Source organism: Salvelinus sp. IW2-2015, linkage group LG11, assembly GCF_002910315.2.
Source record: "Salvelinus sp. IW2-2015 linkage group LG11, ASM291031v2, whole genome shotgun sequence".
Classification (NCBI taxonomy): domain Eukaryota; kingdom Metazoa; phylum Chordata; class Actinopteri; order Salmoniformes; family Salmonidae; genus Salvelinus; species Salvelinus sp. IW2-2015.
In genome coordinates, this window is record NC_036851.1 from 17736434 (window position 1) to 17759951 (window position 23518).

At 43.7% G+C, this 23518-nt stretch overlaps 1 protein-coding gene and 1 long non-coding RNA gene across 3 annotated transcripts in view; one reads left to right on the top strand and one right to left on the bottom strand.

Annotated features, from left to right (window-relative positions):
- Nucleotides 1-23518, bottom strand: part of LOC111969935 (chemokine-like protein TAFA-1) — a 282898-nt gene that overhangs the window by 117810 nt on the left and 141570 nt on the right. The gene's annotated exons all lie outside the window — the stretch shown is intronic.
- The window catches only part of LOC139028366 (uncharacterized), a 474307-nt gene continuing 457821 nt past the window's right edge, over nucleotides 7033-23518 (top strand). The window contains exon 1 of the long non-coding RNA XR_011480560.1: nucleotides 7033-7115. This is a non-coding gene — a long non-coding RNA (uncharacterized lncRNA). The remainder of the gene's footprint in view (nucleotides 7116-23518) is intronic.

Genomic DNA, 23518 nt, shown 5'->3' on the forward strand with positions numbered 1-23518 from the left:
AGGTGCAGATGGCCCAGCAGAGAGAGAGAAGGAGAGAGGGAGATGAGTTATAGAGTACGAGGGGGAAGGTAAGAGAGAGAGGAGAGAGAGAGAGAGAGGCGGGGAGAGGGGGTTAATAGTTAGAAGGAGAGAGAGGAGTTGAGAGAGAGAGAGAAAGAGAAAGGAAAGGATGAGACGGAGAGGGAGAGATAGAGGAGGTTGGGAGAGTAGAGAGAGAGGAGAGGGGGAGAGGTAGAGAGAGGGGGGAGGGTAGATAGAGAGGGGAGAGTAGAAGGAGAGAGAGAGGGGGAGAGGTAGAGAGAGAGGAGAGAGAGATAGGAGAGAGAGAGAGAGAGAGAGAGAGAGAGAGAGGGGGAGAGGAGAGAGGAAAGAGAGAGAGAGAGAAGAGAGACGAGAGAGAGAGGAGAGAGAGAAGAGGGGGAGTGTGTACGGAGAGAGGGGAGAGGTAGAAGGGAGAGGAGAGAGAAGAGAGAGGGAGAAGAGAGATCGAGGAGAGAGAGACGAGAGAGAGAGAGAGGGGGAGAGGTAGAGAGAGAGAAGAGAGGAGAGAGAGAGGAGACGGTAGGAGAGGAGGGGAGAGGTATAGAGAGAAAAGAAGAGAGAGAGGAGGGGAGGAGGCAGAGAGAGAGAGAGGGAGGGGGAGCAGTAGGAGAGGAGAGAGAGGGGTAGCGCAGAGTAGAGAGAGAGAGAAGAGAGAAGAGAGAGAGAACGAGGGGAGGGATAGGAGAGAGAGAGAGAGACGAGAGAGGGAGAGGTAGAGGTAGAGTTAGAGTTTGAGGTAGAGTAGGAGAAGAGAGAGAGAGAGAGAGAGAGATGAGAGAGAGAAGAGAGAGAGAGACGAGAGAGGAGAGAGAGAAGAGAGAGAGAGAGAACGAGTGAGAGAGAGAGAGTAGAGAGAGGGGAGAGTAGGGAAGAGGAGAGAAGAAGAGATGAGAGAGAGAGAGAGTTAGAGAGAGGGAGAGGTTTAGAAGAGAGAGAGACGAGAGAGAGAGAAAGAGAGAGAGAGAGAGAGGGGGAGAGGGTAAGAGAGAGAAGGAGAGGAGAGGTTAGAGAGAGGAGTGGGAGATGGTAGAGAGAGAGAGAGAGAAAGAGAGAGAGAGAGAGGGGGGGGAAAGTAGAGAGAGAGAGAGAGAGGGAGAGGTAGAGAGAGGTAGAGAGAGAAGACTCCGAGCTGACAGCGGACAGCACCTGGTGAAGACGCCGGTTCTACAAGAAGTAGCTGTTAATACTCTGCCTTGAGAAAACAAAAATGATCTGCTTGAAGGTAACTGTCTTTTACAAGTGTACATGATTTTTGTTGGTAAAAGGCATGAACTTGGCATTGCTAGCTGGCTTCTGACTTATTCATCCTACTTCACTAGCAACAACTGGCAAGCTGTATGATTGATAAAGTTGATAGAAATGGCATTAGCTAGCCAGCTAGCTAGATTGAAACTGCTGGGTTCACCACCTAAGCTAGCTAAGTGGACTCTAGCTAGAGGTTTCTAGGAATGAACAACTATATACTGTATTTGCTTGCTATAATACTGAGTATTGTTTACACTTTGTCAAATTACTTCGTTCCCCTGCCTGTTTATTGATGCATTGGTGACTGAAAAGTTGGCAAGAAAAATGCCCCTGCAAATAGGCTGTTATTTTGGTATAATTTGGATGAATAGACTTGTGCACATTTACATTAGTGTTTCATTAGTTAGCTAAGGGCACTTTCACATATCCCCTTATGATCTGGATCCTGGAGCGTTTGTACCCTGATCTGCGCTATAAAGCATGTGTGAAGTGCAAACAATCCCTGGCTGAAACTAATCCTGAACCTGCATGAATAGCGGCTCCAAGATCGAGGACCAGAGTACCAGGTATTGTGACACGGCAGCGCAAGTTGGTGGAACTTGCACAACAGTCTTTCACACTGGACCCTAGCAATATTACAGTCAATGCTTCTGAACTGAATATTTGTATGTGAATTTCCATATCAATAACACTAACAAAAGGGTTGAATTGTTCAGGAACTTGTGCAGTGAAAAAGGCTTTGGTGATGAAAGGTACACTGAATTCGGTAAGTATTCAGACCTCTTCCATTTTCCATATTTTGTTACGTAACAGCCTTATTCTAAAATTGATTGAACTAAATGTTTTCCTCATCAATCTACCCACAATACCCCATAATGACAAAGCGAAAGCTCAGGCACATCCTGTTTTTATTGATCATCCTTGATATGTTTCAACAATTTGATTATACTGTATATACAGTATAAGGTCCCACAGTTAACAGTGCATGTCAGAGCAAAAAAAACAAGTCAGTATTGTGTCGAGGCACAGATCTGGGGAAGGGTACCAAAACATTTCTGCTGCATTGAAGGTCCCCAAGAACACAGTGGCCTCCATCATTCTTAAATGGAAGTAGTTTGGAACCTGAAAGACACTTCATAGAGCTGGCCGCCCGGCCAAACTGAGCAATCGGGGGAGAAGGGCCTTGGTCAGGAAGGTGACCAAGAACCCGATGGTCACTCTGACAGAGCTCCAGAGTTCCTCTGTGGAGATGGACAACCATCTCTGAAGCACTCCACCAATCAGGCATTTATGGTAGAGTGGCCAGACGGAAGCTCCTCCTCAGTAAAAAGCACATGACAGCCCGCTTAGAGTTTGCCAAAAGGAACCTAACGACTCTCAGACCATGAGAAACAAGATTCTCTGGTCTCATGAAACCAAGATTGAACTATTTGGCCTGAATGCCAAGCGTCACGTCTGGAGAAAACCTGGCAACATCCCTACGGTGAAGCATTGCTGTGGGGAAGTTTTTCAGTGGCAGGGACTGGGAGACAAGTATGGATCGAGGAAAAGATGAACAGAGCAAAGTACAAAGAGATCCTTGATGAAAACCTCCTCCAGAGCTCTCAGGACCTCAGACGGGGCGAAGGTTCACCTTCCAACATGACAATGACCCTAAGGACACAGCCAAGACAACGCAGGAGGGGCTTCGGGACACGTCTCGGAATGTCCTTGAGTGGCCCAGCCAGAGCCCGGACTTGAATCCGATCGAACATCTCTGGAGAGACCTGAAAATAATTGTGCATCGACGCTCCCCATCCAAACTGACAGAGCTTGAGAGGATCTGCAGAGAAGAATGGGAGAAACTCCCCAAATACAGGTGTGCCAAGCTTTTAGTGTCATACCCAATAAGACTTGAGGATGTAATCGCTGCCAAGGTGCTTCAACATAGTACTGGATAAAGGGTCTGAATACTTATGTAGATTTGATATTTCCGGTTTTTATTTTTAATACATTTGCAAACATTTCTAAAAACCTGTTTTTGCATTGTCATTATAGGGTATTGTGTATAGATTCATGAGGGATAAAAAAAAAAATCGATTTTAGAATAAGGCTGTAACGTAACAAAATGTGGAAAAAGTCAAGGGGTCTGAATATTTTCTGAATGCACTGCACATGATGCATTTATTGTCATCTCCCTATCAGATCATTGCATGCTGTGACATGGGCATTGGATTGTGCCATGCATCTTCAAGCTTCCTGACTGAATACTGGGGTCTTCTGTGGTTCCGGAGGCAAGGGCCTTACCTGGGAGTACAACAACAGTCTCTCTGTCTCACAACCATTCTGTCAACTACCCTCAAATTCCACTCAAATTCATACCTACTGCTATTGATGCAAGCACCGACTTATATTCACTTTGTCAAATATTTAATCTTGTCTTGGATATATATTTAGTTAATTAAGTTTTGATAAAAGTCTGGGAGACTTTTGCAGGGAGGAGACCGCATGAGTTAGTGTGAGTACAGTAAACCCAATTCAACCATGGGCCCTGGATAATATGCCAGCATCACACAAGCAGACTGCCATAGTGAAGGAGGTTTCCATCAAATCAAATTAAATGAAACTTCATTTGTCACATGCGCCGAATACAACAAGTGTAGACCTTAACGTTAAATGCTTATTTACAAGCCCTTAACAAACAGTGTAGTTCAAGAAAGAGTTCAGAAAATATTTACCAAATTAACTAAAGTAAAAAATTATAAAAAGTAACACAATAAAATAAGAAGTAACAAGGCTTTATAGAGGACCTACTGGTACCGAGTCAATGTGCAGGGGTACAGGTTAGTCGAGGTAATTTGTACATGTACGTAGGTAGGGGTGAAGTGACTATGCATAGATAATAAACAGCAAGTAACAGCAGTGTAAAAAACAAATGGAGGGTTGTCAATGTAAATAATCCGGTGGCCATTTGGTTAATTGTTCAGCAGTTTTATGGCTTGGGGGTAGAAGCTGTTAAGAAGCCTTTCGGTCCTAGACTTGACGCTTCGGTACTGCTTGCCGTGTGGTAGCAGAAAAAACAGTCTATGACAAGGGTGACTGGAGTCTTTGACAATTGTTTGGGCTTTCCTCTGACACCACCTAGTATATAGGTCCTGTATGGCAGGAAGCTTGGTTCCAGTGATGTACTGGGCCGTATGCACTACCCTACCGCGCAGTTACCATACCAGGCGGTGATGCAACCGGTCAGGATGCTCTCGATGGTGCAGCTGTATAACTTTTTGAGGATATGGGGAGCATTGCCAAATCTTTTCAGTCTCCAGAGGGGGAAAAGGTGTTGTCGTGCCCTCTTCACGACTGTCTTGGTGTGTTTGGACCATGATAGTTTGTTGGTGATGTGGACACCAAGGAATTTCAGTCTGTCTCTGTAGCACCTGGAGAAAGATGCATAGAGGTAGTGAGTGTGCTTGAAAGAGAGAGCCCTCAACCCTGACCTACCACTGGCCCCCTAGTCACAGTCTTTTTGACAGGGAGTTACTCCAGGAGTAGACCCTTGCATGGTACATAGGGCTTCGCTACGTCTTATATGAGTGTAGTACTAGCTCTTGAAATGGTAAAATGCAATGTAAAGGAAAGATAATATCATAACTTACTGGCACGGAGTGCTCCATGTTCTTGCTGATAGCAAGCCTCAACCTGGATGCAGAGACATTTCCTACCTTAGATTAAGGTTGCATCCTACTTTGCCAAGCTCCAATAAATCAGATTACAAACCTGCAAAGATTAACAAACGAAATTGGTACCTGTACTTAGGATTCATGTATCAGTTTGCCTACTTTATGGTTCATGCCTGTAAATGACAACAGATCGATCGTCACTAGTTACCACAGCCACAAGGGCATTCTTCCCGACTATTTCGTAAATGTTTCTTCGTTAAATCACATTTTAAGCCTAACCTAACCACACAGATAACCTTACACCTAACCTTGAATTAAGACAAAATGCAATGGTTTGTTTTCATGATTTTTCACGATTTGGCATATTTGGACTTTGTGGCTGTGGTAACTAGTGGAAATGCCATTGCACACCATTTTGTGATAACAGTTACTACAAATGAAATGGCATCAATGTGAATTCATAGCTAAGATATTATTTATATTATGGCACCATGTATAATTTATAACGTGAGCTAGCTAGACAACATGCATTATTTCTGACATGCCACGATCCAGCATACTTTACATCTGACAGATATTTAGCTACTGTAGATATCTAGATAATGTTTATAATAATTGCAGCTAGTTCATTATCTAGCTAGCTAACTAGATAAGTGTAAAATGCAGCTAGCTAGCTAACCAACTATGCAGTTAAAAAAGACACTCAATCAACTTACCATACTTTTCTGACCAACTAGGCATTACTTCTGACTCCTAGGTTGAAAACGATATGCCGGTGGTCCCTTGTCAAAAGAAACCCACTCTCACACTGCCATCTGATGTAGCCAGGCAGTCAATGGCTCAGCGTTCCAAAAGTATTCACCTTCAGCCCAGAAGTACTGTATATAATCGATTATATCTTTAATTTACAATGTTGGATTAAAAAAAAAGTGACATATCAGATTCATACATATATGCACTTCTCATTATTGAAACATGGCCTTTAACAGGTGTGCATTGTTAAAAGTTAATTTGTGGAATTTCTTTCCTTATTAATGCATTTGAGCAGATCAGTTGTGTTGTGACAAGGTAGGGGTGGTATACAGAAGATAACCCTATTTGGTAAAAGAACAAGTCCATGTTATTTCAAGAACAGCTCAAATTAGCAAAGAGAAACGACAGTCCATCATTACTTTAACACATTAAGGTCAGTCAAGAACTTTGAACGTTTCTTCAACTGCAAGTACTATGATGAAACTGTCTCTCATGAGGACCGCCACAGGAAAGCAAGACCCATAGTTACCTCTGCTGCAGAGGACAAATTCATTAGAGTTACCAGCCTCAGAAATTGCAGCCCAAATAAATGCTTTACAGAGTTCAAGTAACAGACACATCTCAACATCAACTCTTCAGAGGAGACTGTGTGGTCGAATTGCTGCAAAGAAATCATTACTAAAGGACACCAATAAGAAAAAGAGACTTGCTTGGGCCAAGAAACACAAACAATGGACATTAGACCGGTGGAAATCCCACATTTTAGATTTTTGGTTCCAACCGCCGTGTCTTTCTGAGATGCAGAGTAGGTGAACGGATGATCTCCGCATGTGTGGTTCAAACTGTGAAGCATGGAGGAGGAGGTGTGATGGTGTGGGGATGCTTTGCTGGTAACACTGCCAGTGATTGATTTAGAATTCAAGGCACACTTAACCAGCATGGCTACCACAGCATTCTGCAGCGATATGCCATTCCATCTGGTTTGCGCTTAGTGGGACTATCATTTATTTTTCAACAGGACAATGACCCAACACACCTCCGGGCTGTGTAAGGGCTATTTGACCAAGAAGGAGAATGACAGAGTTCTGAATCATCAGATGACCTCAATAAATTGAGATGGTTTGGGATGAATTGGACCGCAGAGTTGCGGAAAAGCAGACAATAAGTGCTCAGCATATGTGGGAACTTCTTCAAGTCCATTGGAAAAGCATTCCAGGTGAAGCAGGTTGAGAGAATGCCAAGAGTGTGCAAAGCTGTCATCAAGGCAAAGGGTGGCTACTTTGAAGAAAATATATTTTGATTAACACTTTTTTGGTTACTACATGATTCCATATGTGTTATTTCATAGTTTTGATGTCTTCACTATTATTCTACAATGTAGAAAATAGTAAAAATAAAGAAAAACTGTTGAATGAGTGTGTCCAAACTTTTTACTGTTACTGTAGAAAAACACATATGCAAATGACAGTTGATACAGTCTTAAGGCCCTCTGATCATGAGGCCAAATCATTTTGAAGGATCTATTCATGTTCTGTTGATTTGTTAATTTGTTTTGTTTGTTTATCTATCTGCCAGGGTACGGAGAAGGTTTTACAGTGTACAGTATGTGTCACTCTTACTCCCCCATACATCCTCAGGCTGTATTGGATGAATGCAATAACCTCACCAGAAGTGCTCGGGGAAAGAATAATGCCACATAAATGTTTGCCACTCAGACATTCTGTCCTGAAAAACCTCAGAGGCTGGTATTTTCTTGTTATAAGTCTGTCCAGTATGTTCATACCCGGGCAAATTAACAGAGTAAATGGAATGAAAGAGATATGGAATGGATGGCCAATGTGAATTCTCTTTACACTTTACATTCTTCTCCAGGCATTTTTTTCTCAGAGAAAAGATACAAAATGCCATTGATTGCAGCACGCACCATTGAGACACACAGGCTGGCTGTAGAAATAGAATTGTGTTTACACACTGTAGTCCCAATTCACTGAGAAGGACATCATTGAAGAAGCTACAAAATGTCTACGCTCCTAGCCGAAGGCTTCTATGGCACGGTAGTGTTCCACACAGAATAGAATGCTCTCATGGGAGATCCAGTCTCCCATATATAACACTCCGTTAGTGAAATACACTTGGTCAGCTACACGTTTTTCTATGGCTGAATCAAACTCTCAGATCATTTAGAAATGAACATGCTAGGTGTCTGTCTGTATGGTGAGACGTGCCTAACCCACATGAGCATACAGTTATATTCTCTTTCTGCCTCTGCTCGAGCTGGATTGCTCTGCATGAGTAGGACATTATTCCTCAACAAGATATATTGTGATTATGTAGTGTTCCACTACCACTGATATATTTCCTCCCAAGTAGCCCCGTTTTAATTGTCTGTGCAAGATAAAATGTCAGCAGCACAAAAGGAGTGCTTATATACACACTCTGCTCCTCCAGCTGAGAGGTAAAACAAATCTTGGTAATCCTGAGAGAAGTTGGAGAAAAAGAGGAAGTCAAAAACATGGCTGCCAGAGTAGGTCAATATAATCTGGAGTCTGGATTAAGGGAATGTCATTCGGTGTATGTGTGTAAGGGAGTAAGAGTGTGGGTGGGGGGGGGGGGGGGGGGGGCTAAGTGTATGGCTTATCTGTGGGAAATTACATACAGTATGGATGGTATGTGTGTTGGTGGTGACAGGTCGAACCCATGGACTGAAGGGGATCTGTAGGGAGCTGTGTTCTGCTGTTACCCATGCTGCATCCTCTAGGGCTCTCTCTACCCAATGCAATGGCATCTGCTATGCTCAAACCTACACAAGGACAGCCCTGCTGCAGGAGGGGAGGCTCAGAATATATTGCATGTCCCTGAGAACCACAGGAAATCTGCAAAGGTTTACAGAAAAGCTGCTCATCAGCAATGGTCCAGACGGAGGAAGGGTCAGCGCATGTGAACATGCTGCTCACAGGGGAGAGGCTGGCAGACAGACAGACAGACAGCTGAGGGTGCCAGTGTGAAGGGCACAGATCATTAGAGTGCACCAAGGACCTGCATCTATACATAGGTCAAAAACACTGTTGGATTGCAAACACTCCACTGTTAGGCCTTCAATAACATTCTTCCCATATTAGGCCTGGAGGCATTCATTCAGCGTTCAGACGGCCTTGTTCAAGATTCCAAGGATTTATGTCTACAGCCTCCATGAGAAGAGTTTATGGTGCATCCAATAATTTCATAGACCACTTACAGATTGGCACAGTCCGTGCTTTCTTTTGTATTGGCTTTAGGAGGCCAAGAAAGCCTTTCAGTCCCGTTATAAAACCATACGTTTGAGAGTGTCTTGTAACAGTTCATTGGACCTTCACTATAGCCCGGACACCTCCATACATTAGTAATGAGTTCCCTGCAGGCCTGGCTGTAGAGCTGAGTGGTTCTGTGAGGTCCTAGGGCCTCTGCTGTTCTCAGTCTGACATGGCCTGCAGGCTGCTCAGGGCCACTGTACAGAATTCACCAGCACCTGCCAACCTAACCCTCACCTAAACCACATACAGTGGCGTGCGAAAGTATTCACCCCCTTTGGCATTTTTCATATTTTGTTGCCTTACAACCTGGAATTAAAATAGATTTTTGGGGGGTTTGTATCATTTGATTNTGCGAAAGTATTCACCCCCTTTGGCATTTTTCATATTTTGTTGCCTTACAACCTGGAATTAAAATAGATTTTTGGGGGGTTTGTATCATTTGATTTACACAACATGACTACCACTTTGAAGATGCAAAATATTTTATATTGTGACAAAAATAAGACAAAAAACTGAAAACTTAGCTCTACTTTGTAGAGCCACCTTTAGCCACTGGGATTTTTGCCCACTTTTCAAGGCAAAACCGCTCCAGCTCCTTCAAGTTGGATGGGTTCCGCTGGTGTACAGCAATCTTTAAGTCATACCACAGATTCTCAATTGGATTGAGGTCTTGGCTTTGACTAGGCCATTCCAAGACATGTAAATGTTTCCCCTTAAACCACTCAAGTGTTGCTTTAGCAGTATGCTTAGGGTCATTGTCCTGCTGGAAGGTGAACTTCCATCCCAGTCTCAAATCCCTGGAAGACTGAAACAGGTTTCCCTCAAGAATTTCTCTGTATTTAGCACCATCCATCATTTCTTCAATTCTGACCAGTTTCCCAGTCCCTGAAAATGAAAAACATCCCCATAGCATGATGCTTCCACCACCATGCTTCACTGTGGGGATGTTGTTCTCGGGGTGATGAGAGGTGTTGGGTTTGCGCCAGACATAGGGTTTTCCTTGATGGCCAAAAAGCTCAATTTTAGTCTCATCTGATCAGAGTACCTTTTTCAATATGTTTGGGGAGTCTCCCACATGCCTTTTGGCGAACACCAAACGTGTTTGCTTACTTTTTTCTTTAAGTAATGGCTTTTTTCTGGACACTCTTCCGTAAAGACTAGCTCTGTGGAGTGTACAGCTTAAAGTGGTCCTATGGACAGATACTCCAATCTCCGCTGTGGAGCTTTGCAGCTCCTTCAGGGTTATTGTTGTCTCTCTTATTGTCTCTTTGTTGCCTCTCTGGTTAATGCCCTCCTTGCCTGGTCCGTGAGTTTTGGTGGGCGGCCCTCTCTTGGCAGGTTTGTTGTGGTGCCATATTCTTTCAATATTTTAATAATGGATTTAATGGTGCTCCGTGGGATGTTTACAGATATGTTTTCATAACCCAACCCTGATCTGTACTTCTCCACAACTTTGTCCCTGAACTGTTTGGATAGCTCCTTATTCTTCATGGTGCAGCTTGCTTGGTGGTGCCCCTTGCTTAGTGGTGTTGCAGACTCTGTGGCCTTTCAGAACAGGTGTATATATACTGAGATCAATCATCATTTGACACTTAGATTGCACACAGGTGGACTTTATTTAACAAATTATGTGATTTCTGAAGGTAATTGGTTGCACCAGATCTTATTTAGGGGCTTCATAGCAAAGGGGGTGACTACATATGCACGCACCACTTTTCCGTTGTTTTTTTTGTTTGAATTTTTTAAAACAAGTTGTGTATGTCCATTACATGAAATCCAAATAAAAATACATTTAAATACAGGTTATAATGGAACGGTCACGCCCTGACCATAGAGAGCTGTTTATTCTCTATGTTGGTCATATTTAGGCAGCCATTTCCCCATTGTGCTTTGTGGAATCTTGTCTAGATATAGTTGCCTGTGAGCACTACTCTGAGCTTCACGTTTCGTTTGTTCGCTTTACTGTTTTTGTTCTTTTAGTTTCTCTTCCAAATAAAGGATGGAAACATACCACGCTGCATCTTGGTCCACTCCTTATAACGATCGTGACAGAAGATCCCGCCACCAAAGGACCAAGCAGCGTGGCCAGGAGGAGCAGACATACTGGGCCCGGGAGAGAAAGGAGGATCAACGGCGACTCCGAAGTTCACGACCACGACGGAAGCCCGAGAGGCAGCCCCCAAATGTTTTGTGGGGGGATCACACGGGTTGGTCGGCGAAGCCGAGGGGCGAGTCTGAGAGCGAAGAGGAATATTGGGATAGACTGAGCGAGGAGTATTGTGAGATAGTTGAGGGGAGTGATGAGGTAGAGTGGATAGTTTGGTGTCTGGAACAAGACAGTCGCCGTGAGGAGCGTGGGACCAGTCAGGCACCATGTTTTGCGGAGATACGCAATGTGTCTCCAGTGCGCATCCACAGCCCGGTGCGTTCTGTGCCTGCTCCTCGCACTTGCCATGCGAAAGTGAGCATCCAGCCAGGACGGGTTGTGCCGGCTCAGCGCTCCTGGTCTCCAGTACGCCTCCTTGGTCCAGGATATCCTGCGCCGGCTCTACGCACTGTGTCGCCAGTGCGCCTTCACAGCCCAGTGCGTCCTGTGCCAGCACCCCGTACTTGCCGGGCTAAAGTGAGCATCCAGCCAGGACGCGTTGTGCCAGCTCTACGCTCCAGACCTCCAGTGCGCCTCCACGGCCCAGTATATCCTGCGCCGAACATACGTACTGTGTCTCCAGTGCGCCTCCACAGTCCAGTAAGTTCTGTGCCTCTTCCCCGCACTCGCCCTGAGGTGCGTGTCATCAGCCCGGTGCCACCTGTACCGGTCCCACGCATCAGGCCTCCAGTGCACCTCCACAGTCCAGTACGTCCTGTGCCTCCTCCCCGCACTCGCCCTGAGGTGCGTGTCATCAACCCGGTGCCACCTGTACCGGTCCCACGCATCAGGCCTCCAGTGCNCGCATCAGGCCTCCAGTGCCCCTCCACAGTCCAGTACGTTCTGTGCCTCCTCCCCGCACTCGCCCTGAGGTGCGTGTCATCAGCCCGGTGCCACCTGTACCGGTCCCACGCATCAGGCCTCCAGTGCGCCTCCACAGTCCAGTACGTCCTGTGCCTCCTCCCCGCACTCGCCCTGAGGTGCGTGTCATCAGCCCAGTGCCACCTGTACCGGTCCCACGCATCAGGCCTCCAGTGCGCCACCACAGTCCAGTACGTCCTGTGCCTGCTCCTCGCACTCGTCCTGAGGTGCGTGTCACCAGCCCGGTACCACCAGTGCCGGCCCCACGCACCAAGCTTCTGGCGACAGTTCCCAGTCCAGAGCTTCCGGCGACAGTTCCCAGTCCGGAACCTCCAACACCGGTCCACGGTCCGGAACCTCCTGAGACGGTCAACGGTCCGGAACCTCCTGAGACGGTCTGCGGTCCGGAGCCTCCAGCGACGGTCAGCGATCCAGAGCCTCCAGCGACGGTCCGCGGTCCAGAGCCTCCAGCGACGGTCCGTGGTCCAGAGCCTGCAGCGGGGGTTCTCAGTCCAGAGCGTCCTGCGAGGGTTCCCAGTCCGGAGCCTCCGGCGACGATCTACGGTCCGGAGTCCCCGGCGACGAGCTACGGTCCGGTTCCTCCGGCAACAAACCAGGGTCCCTCTGGCAACAATCCACGGCCCGGAGCCCCCGGTTATCTAATACTGTATGCCTTTCATACTAGCTAATGTTCCTCAGCCCATCTATCTCATCTAATATTGATATATTGCTCTGGTTCTCATCCAGTGTGCTGTATGGTAACCATGTCAGGTGAGTGAGAAAATGTAGTTAATGTTTGTGTTTTCCAAGAGGTGGGCAAGTGAATTCACATGTAAAGGAATAATAAAGGACGGTTGATTCTAGTCAGGGTGGAAAATGTCCTTTTGACTTCTCAGACAAGGTCAGGGACTCTAATTGTCTCCCTGCACATTTTAAGAAACCCATTTTTAAATGGCTGCTCATGAAATTAATTGGGAGTAGTCAATTTCTTCAGTTAGCATGAATGAAAAGATGTCTGGGTGGTACATACAGTCAGCTAGTATTTTATGAAACCCTGTCGGAGCACACTGTTCCATGGTACATCTGATATCACCTCATCCTCGCTCACTCTTGTGGAGAGGAGAGATGAGGAGCCTGGCAGCAAAGTCATCAAATTTACTTATCAAGGCCACATCTTAAACAGCTATGTAATCCTGCTATCTCCGCCACCATCGCCTCCCCTCCTATCTCCCCACACTGCTTCTGTATTCCGGTATTCCAGTAAGTCACCATGCACGGTATCGGCAGTCACTCCCTTCAGATTGGGTTCAGTCGTTCAGAGGCTCCCACAAACATCAAGCCTTGACAAATGGAAGAGAGAGGGATTGGAAAAACAGCCAGGGGGGATGTGGCACCTGTTACAAAGGAGAGGCTGCATGTGTTTGTTGAAAGAGTGGAGGGGTGTAAACATTGATGGCCCAGGGAAAAGGGCAGGTTGGATGGGAGGACAACCAGGTTGTTATTAAGATGAGGGGATCTGCAGGAGGCATCTCTAAAGAGATGGGCGGTCTGCGAGATTTTAGAGGGATGGGAAGGAATTGGATGCAGGGAGAGAGATAGCAATAGAGAGACATTCTATTAGAGAGAGATAGAGAGAGAGAGAGAGAGAGAGAGAGAGAGAGAGAGAGAGAGAGAGATGAGAGGATTTGAGATTCTATTTGCATGTACTGTATATTGTGCATCATCCTCATAGTCTGCCCCCACACTCTCTTCTGCAGCAGATTGAGCAGGGCAGCAGCAGCCCAGGCTGAGATGAGAGGATCCTGACCCTCCTGTGTTTAATATGATCCGGGCAGATAGCTAGCTTTGTGGGGCAGTGGGGAGTCCCGGCAGCCCCCTCAGGGTAATACATCTGACGTCTAGCCATCACTCACCAGGCCTGGACCACAATCTAAATTATATGAGGGTCAAAACTGCTTGGAAATCTTCCACAGTATCCTACTGAGCAAACCCATTCTCTGTAATTCTAATCATCAGATAAAATGTGGGTGTGGGGGGGGGGGGGGGAGGGGTGTCAGCCCAGGCATGTTAAACTATGTATAAATGTAATTATATCCCTAGAATGGAACACTGTAAAAACTTGAGGATGCAATTAGGCTCCCATTGAATAACTCATCCTCTCTGGCAACAACAAATTGCATTAAAATGGACTGTGTATAGTCCTCTACCATGCGGCATTAAGATTAACGCTGGGGAAGTTAATAGTGTGTCATCTCTTGAGTCTACCCCCATCTCTAATATAAGATTAGAGAGGGAGAGAGAGGGAGCAAAGGATGGAGTATAAAAAACATGTTGGTTTTCTCCTCTCAGCATCTGCTCTTCCAGCTGGGACAGGACCTCAGCTATTCATCAGGCTCCAAAGTGCTGCCTGCACATATTCATCTCACTCAAAGGTCACCCCAATAAAACACCAATCTGCAATGCTCTCGCTGTTTTTAAAACCTCCTCATTTCCAAATATGTGCAACTTCTAAGCCAACCTCATTTACATACAGCCTGGCCCAGAAATAGGGACCACATGCTATTTGCTTCATTCATCCTGTTCTGTGTTTCTACTCTTTTGTTGTTCGCCAGACCTCTCGGCGATGTATTTTACCTCAAGAAATTAAAACCTCCATTCTACCAGCTTCATGTTATTCAATTGAAGCAACTGATTTCAACTAAGCCACCTCTCATTCCAGACTGCTCTCCTAGCTGGCTGGCTAATGGGTTGTGGAGAAACCACTTACTCATCTCTTCATACGGGCCTCATTGGGCTAAGCTATAAACGGTAGCCTGAGACACTTCTTCACACTCAACCTTACACTGACTCATTCATCAGGGCTCTGTGCAGTATGTGAGCGTGAGTGCGAGGCACGTCTAGTTCACAGAGCTGATCCTGGAAAGCATGAGTTGACGTTCCAGTGTAACACTCCTTATCTGTGGGCTAGTAGAGTGAGCAGTGCTGCTCTGTGTCATAGGGCCCTGTCAGCTCCTCGCTGCTCCACAAGGCAGCTAATGCATCGGAGAAACGTTCGCAAGCTCTGCATTCGCCCCACAGTCCTTCCATCCTGTAGGGGATTTAATGTGACACGTAACCACACATCATAATTATTTGCGATTCAGTGGATCGTACTGCTGATAATGAAGTGGTGTTGTCGTAGTAGGAACCCAACAAGTACGGTAATTCCTCACTAATGTCGCAGAGATATGTTGTAAAAGAAACACAATTTCTCAGTGAAACGATGTGGAAAATGGCCCGCAGTGAATGTAGCCTCTCTTTTTATTCCTCAAACCAAGGCTTCCTGCCAAATCTGTGAACTGAATCAGTTCACGGAAAATGTCTGTCATCAGACGCCAGACACAGAACTGGTGCAGAATAAAGAGTCATACCACCTTCTTAGGGACAGCAATAGCATTCTGCTGCCATTACAGCTAGGCTATGCTTTATAAATATACTGCAGATGTAACAATTCAGCCAGTCTATGTAGTATTCATGGGTTGCACCTCTGACACTCGGTCGCGTCACACCATTGTAAGGAATTTTTGCAAGACGCTCTCTGGCATATTGTCGGACAAGAGTTTACTGGTGCCCAGTCATTCTTAAAGGGGGCTAATGATTGTTGCGTCTGAACTACACCTTAAAGTCTTGGAAACACGACGACACTGTCACAGTAAGAAAATAACAGTGTCGTTCCACGAAATGGGTGCCATTTGTGTCCCTTTGATATTTTAAGTAGAAGTTATGCATCAATAGTGCCTTTCTTTAACAGCCTGTTAAAATTAAATGATGTGCACTTTAATATAGACCACATGGAGAATTCAATAAATCCGATTTTTTATATGAGTAAAGGCTTGCTAAAGTGCCAAAATTCTGCATTTTGACATGTTCCTCTATCAACCCAGTGTCACTTCTAGGAAGATTTCAACCCAAAAATGTCTCCAAGTTTCACCATCATTGTAAAGACCTAGTTATTTTTGCTGCTTTCACAAACTGAAGATTATTATGTATGTTCATTTCATTGGTGATGCATTTATATCTGTCTTTCATTGTAATAACTTCTTTGGGATAGGGGGCAGTATTTTCACGTCCGGATGAAAAGCATGCCCAAAGTAAACTGCCTGTTTCTCAGGCCCAGAAGCTAGGATATTCATATAATTGGTAGATTTGGATGGAAAACACTCTGAAGTTTCTAAAACTGTTTGAATGATGTCTGTGAGTATAACAGAACTTATTTGGTAGGCGAAACCCTGAGGACAAACCAACCAGGAATTTTGTTTTTTTAGGTCACTATTTTCCATGTTTTTCCTTTGTGTAATGAAGAAGTAGGGCTGTCCAGAACGAGGGTCGAGTGAAGTGTACTGTTTGATAGAGGCGCGTGACCTGAAAGCACGCTCCACTCCGCACAGTTTATCCCGTCTTAAATTGTATTGATTATTTACGTTAAAAAATACCTAAAGTTGTATTAGGAAAGTTGTTTGAAATGTTTGGACAAAGATTACAGGTAACTTATGAGATATTTTGTAGTCATGTTGCGCGAGTTGGAACCGGTGTATTTTCTGAATCATACGCGCCAAATAAATGGACATTTTGGATATATAACGACAGAATTTATCGAACAAAAGGACCATTTGTGATGTTTAATGGACATATTGGAGTGTCAACAGAAGAAGATCTTCAAAGGTAAGGCATGCATTATATGTTATTTCTGACTTTTGTGTTGTGCCTGGCGGGTTGAATTATGATTTTCATGTATATGTTTGATGGGGTGCTGTCCTCAGATAATAGCATGGTTTGCCTTTTTGAAATCTGACACAGCGGCTGGATTAACAAGAAGTTTATCTTTATACCTATGTATAACACTTGTATCTTTCATCAATGTTTATGATGAGTATTTCTGTAATTTGATTTGGCTCTCTGCAATTTCACCGGATGTTATTTGAGACAATGGATTACTGAACATAACACGCCAATTTAAACTGAGGTTTTTGGACATAAAGAGTGACTTTATTGAACAAAACAAACATTTATTGTGTAACATGGAGTCCTGGGAGTGCCACCAGATGAAGTTCATCAAAGGTTAGTAATTAATTTAATCGCTATTTCAGACTTTTGTGAGCCCTCTTCTTGGCTGGAAAATGTCTGTATAGTTTTGTGACTAGGCGCTGTCCTAACATAATCGCATGGTGTGCTTTCGCCGTAAAGCCTTTTTGAAATCGGACACTGTGGTTGGATTAATAAGAAGTTTCTCTTTAAAATGGGGTATAATACTTGTATGTTTGAGGAATTTTAATTATGAGATTTCTGTTGTTTGAATTTGGCGCCCTGCAATTTCACTGGCTGCTGTCGCGGTGGGACGAAGCGTCCCACAAATCCCACAAATGTTAAGGCCAACCCTCTTAAGCAAACAATTTACCCCTATAAAATGATGGACCATTCCACCAAGATAAATGATTCACTGCAGGTGATATCGTTTGGGTCCTTTGAACAGCATGGTGGAAAAGGAAGTAAGTATTCTGTTTTTTGGTCTATTCATAATTGTTTTATTATCCTTGACTGAGGTGGTCGAGCTTGACATGTAAACCCTGTTCGCTCAATTGATGTTAGGAAAACTTTATTTTGATTTCACTTTCATTATGTGTGGAACGTATGTATAATTCCTAATTTCATGAACACCAGGTAGTCCCATGCTCTTCACCACATAAGGAGAAATGTTTTAGCTGCTCAATAGCTAAAACCTCAACCTTGTTCTCATTAACCCTTTCAAATGGCCCAACGGTGACACATGGTGTTCATGAAATTAGGAAATATACACATGTTCCACACATAATGAAAGTTTTCCTAAAATCAATTGAGCGAACAGGGTTGACATGTCACTTCACATCCTATCGACATGTACAAATTGCCCGAAATAACCTGTAACCCCGCACACCCACTCAGTACCGGAACCCCCTGTATATAGTCTTGTTATTGTTATGTTATTGTGTTACTTTTTATTATTTTTTACTTTAGTTTATTTGGTCAATATTTTCTTAACTCTTCTTGAACTGCACTGTTGGTTAAAGGCTTGTAAGTAACCACTTCACGGTAAGGTCTACACTTGTTGTATTCGAAGCGTTTGACAAATAAAGTTTGATTTGATCAGTTTGATATTATACAGTGCCTTTGGAAAATATTGAGACCCCTTGTCTTTTCCCACATTTTGTTAAGTTACAGCCTTATTCTAAAATGGATTAAATAAATAAACATCTCATTAATGTACACACAATACCCCATAATGACAACGCAAAAACAGGTTTTTGGACATTTTTGCACATTTATTTCACTTTTTTTGTTATTATATTTTTTTTTTACATAAGTATTCAGACTTCAAATTGTGCTCAGGTGCATCCTGTTTCCATTAATCATCCTTGAGATGTTTCTACAACTTGATTGGAGTACACGTGGTAAATTCAATTGATTGGACATGATTTGGAAAGGCAAACAACTATCCATATAAGGTCCCTCAGTTGACAGTGCATGTCAGAAGCAAAATCCAAGCCATGAGGTCAAAGGAATTTTCCTTAGAGCTTTGAGACAGGATTGAGTCGAGGCATAGATCTGGGGAAGGGTACCAAAAAATGTCTGCAGCAGGTGAAGGTCCCCAAGAACACAGTGCCTCCATCATTCTTCAATACAAGAAGTTTGGAACCACCAAGACTCTTCATAGAGCTGGCCGTCCGGCCAAACTGAGCAATCGGAGGAGAAGGGCCTTGGTCAGGGAGGTGACCAAGACCCCGATAGTCACTCTGACATCTCCTCTGTGGAGATGGGAGAACCTTCCAGAAGGACAACCATCTCTGCAGCACTCCACCAATCTGGCATTTATGGTAGAGTGGCCAGAAGGAAGCAAAAAACAGATGACAGCACACTTGAAGTTTGCCAAAAGGCACCTAAAAACTCTCAGACCATGAAAAACAAGATTCTCTGGTCTGATGAAACCAAGATTGAGTTCTTTGGCCTGAATGCCAAGCATCACGTCTGGAGGAAACCTGGCACTATCCCCACGGTGAAGCATGGTGGTGGCAGCACCATGCTGTGGGGATATTTTTCAGTGGCAGGGACTGGGAGACTAGTCAGGATTGAGGCAAAGATGAATGGAGCAAAGTACAGAGAGATCCTTGATGAAAACCTGTTCCAGAGCGCTCAGGACCTCACACTGGGGAAAAGGTTCACCTTCCAACAGGACAACGACCATAAGCACACAGCCAAGGCAACGCAGGAATGGCTTCGGGACAAGTCTCTGAATGTCCTTGAGTGGCCCAGCCAGAGCATGGACTTGAACCCAATCGAACATCTCTGGAGAGACCTGAAAAAAAGCTGTGCAGCAACGCTCCCCATCTAACCTGACAGAGCTTGGGAGGATCTGCAGAGAAGAATGGGAGAAACTCCCCAAATACAGGTGTGCCAATCTTGGAGCGTCAAACCCAAGAAGACTCAATGCTGTCATCGCTGCCAAAGGTGCTTAAACAAAGTACTGAGTAAAGGGTCTGAATATTTGTGTGAACGTGTTATTTCTGTTTTTTATTTTTAATAAATTAGCAAAAATTCCTAATACCATGTTTTGCTTTGACATTGTGGGGTATTTTGTGTAGATTGATGAGGACAAAATATGTTTTATACATTTTAGAATAAGGCTGTAACGTAACAAAATGTGGACAAAGTCATGGGGTCTGAATTTTTTCTGAAGGCACTGTATGTGGGTTTATTTGCCCTAGGGATATTTGTACAAGGGATATATTTATCAAAAAAATGCTTTTAAATAATACTTAGGCAGTTTAATAAGTGTCTGTAACAGGGTTGACAGACAGACAGTGTGGTACAACTTCGAATATAATGTTCTTAGTTCATAGGATTTTAAGGCCTGAGATGGAAAATATATTTTTCCAGTAGGCTAAACATATCCTCCATGCAAATTAATATTGAAAGAAGATATATTTTGCATGTCAAAAAGGCACCCATTTTGTGGAACAAACCAACTAGTAGGACACAACCCTGTCATCACTATTACGTCATCACATTTGCTCCAGACTGGGGTTGCAAAGGGATGGTATATTACTGGTAAACTACCCAATTTCTGGGAACTTTCAAGGATTTTAGGTATTTTATCACAAAACATCTAGTGGCCCTTTTGGGTACTAAAGATTATCACAGGTGTCTGTAATTATCTCTGGCCCTCTGTGTGGTCTTGTCACACGTTAAAATATATAAAATAATCAAATAAGCTAGATTTTTTTTAAATGACAAGCTGTAAAACATTACCCTAAATATAAACCATCAACTTTGTGAATTCTATTCATGTTTAATATGAGGGTTTCAGCATGAAATGTCCTTTATATATTTTTTTCACACTTTTATTTATTTAATTTTGTCTGTCTTTGTTGTAAATGTTTTTGCGACAAACTGTTGGCAATTGTGAAAAAAGTAAATAGTTGCGCCCCTGCGGAAATCTGTCATGGATCCCCCCGGTACTGCTGCTTATTCCGTTCACCAGCTCCTGAGGTCTACGTCACCGGCCTTCTAGGCGTCACTGAACTGGATCATCACCACCAACCCGGACTGTCTTGTCTCATTATGCACACCTGGTTCCCATTCCCCCTGATTGTTCCCCATTGTCCTTGTCGGTTATTGTTACCATGTCCGTTGGTCCTGTGAGCACCTGTGCTGTTGTATCGGCTTACATGCTACGTGTTATTGTGCAATTGTTTTACGGGTCTCGTCCCGTGTATTATTTAGAGGTTTACACCTTGTTTGTTTGGGTGGAGTAAATAAACCGCCTATTACATATTCCTGCACCTGTCTCCAATCATTAGACAACGTGACAAAATCGAATTAACATAATACATGGGCTGCGTCTCAATCCACCACTTCCACCGTTATCGCCCTTCCACACCTGCGGTGAAAGGTGGCAGAGCTAGAGCGGTGTTTGTCAGACCTTGAGACATCCTGAAAATCGGTCTTCTCACAAAATCGTATGTAGCATCCGAACGGTATGGCCTACAAACTATTGAAAGATCCATCGCTCTATTGAAAAAAAGAGTGCCATTGTTGATTAGATTATTTTTTTCATTAACTAGTTTATTTTCTCTTGAACCATATTGTCTATCCACTAAACTCACAAACAATATGGTTACTGATGTAAAATATGAAGACTATATATATATATATATATATATATATATATATATATATATATATACTTTTTTTGTTATTTAAGTATAAATTACCAAAGATACCATAGATTGCCTGTCAATTACCAAAGATTCTGATAACTTTGGTAAATTACCAGCAGCTTTGCATCCCTACTCAAGACAGATGGCAATGTTATAATTAGCTAGCAAAGTTCATCAAAAATACCCAGCATTAAAATCTGTCCTCTCCCCTCACTCTTAGAAAGCTAGCTGACGTTATACTACATCTAAATTAAATCTGGCGACATCACAAAGATAAAAAGGTTTTCCCACCAATTATCTGCCCCCTCCCGAAATGTAATCGCGTTTCCAAGTCACCATAACCCACTTTAGACTTCAAGAGAACACTCAGAACAATATTGTGACAAAATGTGCAACCCATGAGTAGATGGTACTGTAGATCGAGACATGACAAGCTGGATAAAATACACAGTGAGGTTGACGTTGCAAATGCAACGTCCAGTCTGAGCAGTGTACAGAATGCCCTAGGATGAGATTGACTTATGGCTCTGAGGTGGGAGGACTGAGGAAGCACCACTCAGAGTCAATAAACCAGCTCGATGCTGTGAATCTATAGCACTTCACTGGAATCCAGGCTATATTTCCATTCCTGGTTAACATCCCCCTCTCCTCTTATTGTTGCTGACAACACAGAGCTCTTTGAAGTGTCAAGGTGTGTTCACCTGTATTTATGAACGTGTATGTGCTGGGGATTAGAAGTGAAGCAATATAATAACATTATCGCTACAGTATACACAGTACAGTACAGCTCTATCAACACTAACTCACATGTGTATCCTACAGACAATAAAAGGGAGAGACAAAATTATACATCTTTATATATTTTTATCAATACTAATGCAGAGGTGTACAGTAATGGACTTTTTGTTGAGTTGAATGGATTTAATATAAAGCTTTTGACAAAAACATTACTATTCAAAGTAAATAAACTAAATATAGGCCTACAGAGATATGACAAAATTAAATAACCTATATATGGTACAGTAACTAAAGCATTCTCAATTCTCATTGTCATACCACCAACAAAGTGGTATCTTAGTATTTAAATTGCTTGAAGCTGAGATGTGGTTAGAGCTGGCGGAAATGTTCAGGTCAGCACAGTTTAACTAAGGCCAATGTTTAGAAGAGATGGAACGAGCATGGCCGATTGCTGACTGGCATTGTAACAAGGAAATGTACATTTGTATCACTGTATGGACTTGACATGTGATAATGTGCCATGGTGGACAAAAAGCTGTACTGTCATAGTTTTCTCTAAAATTGTATTGTCACTAAATTCAAGTCCATTCAGGCCTAAATAGAAGGAATGGCTGTTCAAACATAACACATTCAGTGTTATTCCTTGCTGGAAAATATGGCTTGACATTTACGTCATTTAGCACACACTCTATTCCAGAGTGTCTTACAGGGGCAATTAAGGTTAAGTGCCTTGCTCAAGAACACGTCGACAGACTGTTCACCTAGTTGGCATGGGGATTCGAACCAGCGACCTTTCGGTTAATGTCGCAACACTCTTATCCGCTAGGCTACCTGGCGCCCTACCACTTGACATTTGCCTTCTACTAGTCATCTTTACAAAAACATTGAAAAGTACCAGACAAATATCCATGGGTCACAGCCTAAGATCAACAGTCGATAGAAAATGTCCAGCCATCACGCCTATGCAGACAGTCGGAGACAATGCGTGCACTTTGAGGCAACCTCCAGAATGAAGACAGCATCTCAGAGAAGACGTTCCCAGCCCACAGCGTGTCACTTTAATGTTGCTGCCTACTGGGCACAAATGTCAATTAAACGTCTATTCCACATTGGTACAACGTTATTTCATAGAAATTACGTGGAAACAATGTTGATTCAACCAGTATGTGCCCACTCGGTGCAGCCGTTGTAAGGGGGCAATGAAACTGTCTGTGATTAAAATATCCTGTACCCTTTCAGGAGAGGACATGGCATGGATATTGATTTGTTCCTCAGAAGTTTTGACGTTCCTGTTAATTTCTCCTTCTCTTCCCCTCTACGTTAAGGACACCTTGCTGACTGACGAGGATCAGAGCTGCATGGCTTCCACTCCAAATGACAGCACAGGGGCTATCCGTTAAACCACACAGGTAATCTAATCAGAGATTAACATGCCTGCAGAAGGACAATATGGTGTGTGTGTGTGTGTGTGCGTGTGCGTGTGTGTGTGTACCTGTGTGTGTACCTGTGTGTGCTTATGTCCAACATACTCATCTCTCTCTCTGGGGAGGCCTTGAC